A 5,650-nucleotide genomic window follows, 5' to 3' on the forward strand; every position below is an offset into this window, starting at 1 on the left:
AAATTTGAACAGGACAAAGAGATTTGAAATGCCAACAACAATTAATACTTGATGCAAACATTTGTGTAGCCTAAAATTCTATTGTACAAAATGTTGTTTAACTTGTATAGAAACCATAAGGATACTAGATTATTAAACCCAAAAAGATTTTCATAAGAAGCTGCTCTCGAAAAAGCCTTGAGATGGGTCTAGTCTAAAAGTGATAGGCATTAGGGTAGTGGGTGAGGTTGATTTGGTTTTTATCTAAACATCTATATTCAGCCCTATATCTGATGAATCATAAAGGACCGGTTTGTCATATTTTAATTGAACAACTCACTAGCTTTTAATTGAACAAATGTAGAAAATACAATAGACAGTAGCAGTTTGTATAAATAATTTTAATTGAACAAATGCATCAATATGTTATAGCTTAATAACCTATTAAATTTTTCTAATCACCAATTAAATAAGGTAGCAATAATAGTTTTAAATCTTTAACACTTGCAGAAATTACACCAATAAAACGCAAATAAATCATTTTTATTCCTAATTTCGAAAAGTGAATCAGTTAAGCATAAACACCTAACTAGAAATAGTAGAGATCAAAGAAATTGGACAAATTTGTATATAACATGCTCAGTTAATTTGGGATTTATTTGACTAATTCTAGTGGCTAATAAATTATGTAACAGATTATGAATGTAATTGTAAACTAAGAGATTATAAGACTTACCCATTACTATATTAGCTGAACAAACAAAAGAATGAATTACAGAAAGAATAAGATGCCCGCCAATTGCCTCTTGAACTGTCTTACATAAGATTTAAGAATCAGTGATCCACTTTCATAATAGAATGCTATCTTTCTTGATTACCCGTTCATGATCCACTTACAAAAAAGCCTCTGCCCATGATTCTTCTGATATACCTGGAAATATCATCTCTAGGTATGTCAAACCCATATCAAACTCTTCTTCCATATTTGTCTCTTTATCGTCATCTTCACCATATCTATCATCTATTGTGCTTCTTCTGCTGATGCTGCTTTCGGATGTTGAACCATGGATAATCTCATCGGATAAAGCTAATGTTTGCTGGTACTGTGTTGGTTCAAGTTTACATCTTTAAGATCATCATTTCCCATCAAATTGTAACCAATCTATTTCAATGCTTCATTTCTTCTTGAAAGTGGAATGTATGGTTCAGCATATGGGTTCAGCGAAGAAGATTTTCCAGACTTCATTGCACTGTTGGATTTTTATTAATCAGCCACGTATATAATGATGAACCCTAATTCTTCCTCTCACCAATCAAAGAAAACAAATATGTTTTCATTAAGGAAAACCTAATGTATTCCGATGAGTTGATTCCAACAGATCAAGTTATTTAATATATCAAGAAATCAAAAGGAGCAAACCAGATTGAGAGAAAAAATAGTTTCCATGACCTATCAATATGAATCAAATGAAAAACAATCTTGACAGTGGGATAAATAACATATATGATTAAGAATATGACAGAAATCAAAACTCACATGATGTTTTGTCCTTCTTCTCCAAGATTCCAGCCTGTGGACAAATCAATCTGAGCGGAGGACGGAGCCGGTGGAGGATGGAGCGACGGACAGAGCGAAGGACGGGCGGGGTGACGGACGGAGCGACGGACCGACGTAGCGAATCTGTGGCAGATATAGAGGTGGTAGCGAGAGAGAACGAAGGAAGGAAGTAAATTAAAGAATGTCACCGAGGGCATAAGGCGGGCACTCGGAAATAATATGTTCACCGAGAGCTGACTTCAAGAGCCCTCAGAAATATATTCTATCAGCGAGAGATAATTACTACCCTCGGTGACCTTGTTATATATTCGCGAGGGAAAATAAATTCTATCGGTTAAAAATAAATTTCTAAGAGCATTTACTCGCTCTCGGTGAGCCTCCTCGGTAATTACACATTTTCTACTAGTGTAGTATGTTTATGAACGTTTAGTTGAGCATTAAAACGACTTATAAGGTTATAAGGTTTCAAGATGCAATGTTGATGAAATGGTAAATCAGTGATGTTAACATGTTCCTTTAATCCTGTTGATTATCCTCATATGTCAATTTCTAAGTTTGGTTGGAGGAATTTGTTCAAGCTGCAATGAATGGGACTTGTTGTTGTATTGTTGATGCTTATGAACTAATCATAGTATGTTATGTTTGTTCTTCTAATCATGTCAGATATTATTTGTGAATTGGTTAAGACTTAAAGGTAAGAGTTATGATCATTTCATTTTGGCTGGTTAGTTACTGTGCGGATAAGAAAAGGTAGGTTATTGTGTAAACACAGCACAAAAAAATATCAAATTCGTGTTTGATCAAGCCTTCGTTTTGTTTCTAATTTTTATGATGTTTACTTTTTATACGTTTTTCTTGAATATTATTTACTGTGTAATTAATATTGATTAATCAAATAGTTTGATAATCTAAAAAAAAAGGTAAATATGGTATATAATATATGGAATGTTGAACAAGAAAAGTGAATAAGAGAAGAGCACTACATTCTACCAAAAAGTAAGCACATCACAAAACCGATAAAAAGACAAAAAGGAAATGTATAGATAGATTGATAGATCGTTCATAGAGAGACAGAGAGATATGTCTTTATATAATAATTAGGTTCATGCATGATAATATATATATTTATTCAAGGAGAAGATGAAATAACTTAGACATTCTTTCGTTGGTTGATGGGTTCCTTTTGTGCATTGAAGTAAACCGTTGCAACTGGAACCCCCAAGTATAGGTGATGAGCGAAAGCTCTAGTGTTGAAATTGGCCCTGGTTATGATATTTGGCTTCTCAATAGTTTGGTCAACATATTTGGACTGTCTAAATAGTATTAGAATATAACGGTGAATTCCAACAGGTGGGCATGGCTCCATGTATGGCACTATCTCTTTTCCTGCATTTTTAGTTTACTCAAAGTTCAGTAGGTGATGCAAGAATTCATATTTTTAAGGTTATGAGTTTGAATCTTCCCACCTGGTACTCAATTCTTAGTTAGCTAATTACATTTTAAGGTTACACAACACGAAATTAACGCACCTTGACCAGAATTGGTACCTCCGGGAATGTTGGCCACAATCCTAAAAGGATAAAACGAAACATTAGTATACATGGAATTGTTGAACTCTTCTTACTATATTGATTCAACCCCTGGAGAATCAATGAGATTAAATCCTCTGTTATACGGAACCCTGTTGTTCTTGAGGGGACAAAACAATCGTTTGAAACAAATTTTTTTTTACTGGTTTGCCCTCACTCCTGTGAGAGGAAAATGAATCCCCACCAGGAGTTTGATATACCAAAAAGATTCTATCACATTTTTATATGGGTTTGTAAGCCTTAATATATTATTACCTAATACTATTGTTGCTCCTTTAATGTTTAATGCATTTTGACGGTAGAAATATGTAGTTAGCAATGTTCTGATTAAAATAAATCTTAATGAAATAATTGTTAAATAAAATGTTTAAATAAGATGTTCAAGACTTAAAGCTTGTTTGATATTTGATTATTTGAGATTTTTTTTTAATTTTGTCTAACAAATCTTGTTTGCTAAAAAATGTAAATTATTTGAGTTTTTAATTCGTTTAATTACTAAAATATATTTTTTATATTTAAAATTAATAAGAAATAAAATATGAATATTTTAATATTTTTAGTTAATCAAATAAGTGATTTAATATTTATAATAATAATGTAATGATATGATAGGTAGAGAATTTCTAAAAAAGATTTGTGTTACTAATAACTTTTTCTAACAACAAGATAAAATATGACAAATAAGAATTGAGAATTAAATGATTATGGTGACTTTCTCTTAAACGATGTTTCAGTTTTTATAGATAACCAATTCTTCTCGTCTTAAAAAGTTCTATTTGTAATATTACAAAACTTTTAAACATTTAAAATATATATTTCTAATTTATTATAAGTTATCATGGATTAAATTTTATCTTATCATCAAAATAGTAGGCTTAATATACATGCATGATTAATTAGGTTGGTAAATTTAACAAAAAAAAAAAAAAAAAGGTTTAAAATGGTTTGAAAAAAAATAGATGAAAGAGAAAGAGAGGACAACCAGTGCACCCATTCTCTCATGGAGGGCTCGCTAGGGCTTGGCGCATCTGGATCTGTCATGACCTGATCATGTATGCCAAAAAGAAGAATTAAAATAATATAAAAAAACACATTTGTATTTATGAAATAAATGACATGTGAGTTTGCTTTGTTCATTAGTTTTCACTTATTGACAATTAATTGATTAATGAATGCAGGTCTAAGTGGTCCATTTCAGTACATGCCATAACATTATATTCAAGTAGAATAATAAATAATATATGATATATTGAGCATTATATTTAATTTTCTAAGAGAAAGTTGGATTGATTTATTTTACAAATTCAATAGTTACATCATTTCATTCATTTTTTTATTTTTATTTTTATTTTATAGATCACACCACCTAATTTATTAAATAAAATTTTATTTATTTTTATTTTTAAATTATTTTACTACTTTATATTATTACCCTTTAAGTCATTTTACAAAATAAATTATACATTTAACTCTCAATGAATTTTGTAACTTACAATTAGTTTTATCGTTGTAAACATAAATTAAGTCTAAAAGTGGGTAACACCTACTTAAAAATATCAACAAAAACTTGTAACGTAAAAATTCTCTGATCAAAAGCCAAACCCGTGTAAGTAAAAGTTCAAATCGACGCAATAACTAACAGAAAACCCCAAAATCCCGTTTAACCTAAAATTCAAATGAGGGCGATAACCTCTAAAACAAAGCCGACAACTTTATTTGTTACTGAGATCGATGGTTAGACTTTTAATATTTAATTTAGTAACGGACAATTGTTTAATTGATTTTTGTGCCTAATCTGTATAAAATTCTTAATCATTTTTCTAACAACAGAAAATGTGACTTTCTAGTAAATATAATTTTGATGTTTAGAATAAAAGGAATTCCACATGCACTAACTCAAATACCCCAAAAGATTAATCAAATAGAAAGAGAAATCATTACCAAGGTGTACAGCTCATTAGGCAATCCAGAAATGGTGACAGTTGGGGGATTGAAAACCATGGAAGGCTTGATGATGCAGGCATTAGTAACATGCTTGGTTGCATAGTAGACATTCATTTCTGTTGTGGCACAAATGGATCCACCACATCTCCAATTATTTTACACATGATCAGAGGATTTATCGAACTAGCAGCCATCTGAGAGAAGAGAAATTAAAACAGAGAAAGAAATGAAGAGCTGATGAAGATAAAAGGAGGCTGATAGAACTAAGTGAAGGATATTGGTATATAAATATATAAATAAATAGATGGACAGTTGGAGTAGATGAGTGGGTTAAAATATGGGAAAGAACAATGTAAGAGAGAGTTGGCTAATTGTACATAACATATGCATGAGAGACAACTGAATTGTATTTACTTTTCTAATAATTTTTATCCGAAAAAGATAAAAATAAAATTATTCTAGTTTACTCCGTCCATAAATTCATCACATCTATCACATCTACAGACAAACTATTCAGAAAAATAGACAAGACATAAATAAAAATGACAAAATCAAAATGACAAAATGAAAATGACAGTTA

The 5,650-nt window shown here is 30.7% G+C and overlaps 1 pseudogene; it reads right to left on the bottom strand.

The window, feature by feature from the left end:
* Positions 1 to 726: 726 nt before the first annotated feature.
* On the bottom strand, positions 727 to 5,264 carry LOC124933992 (annotated as a pseudogene).
* Between the last annotated feature and the right edge of the window lie 386 nt (positions 5,265 to 5,650).

The sequence above is a fragment of the Impatiens glandulifera genome, chromosome 1, assembly GCF_907164915.1.
Source record: "Impatiens glandulifera chromosome 1, dImpGla2.1, whole genome shotgun sequence".
Lineage (NCBI taxonomy): Eukaryota > Viridiplantae > Streptophyta > Magnoliopsida > Ericales > Balsaminaceae > Impatiens > Impatiens glandulifera.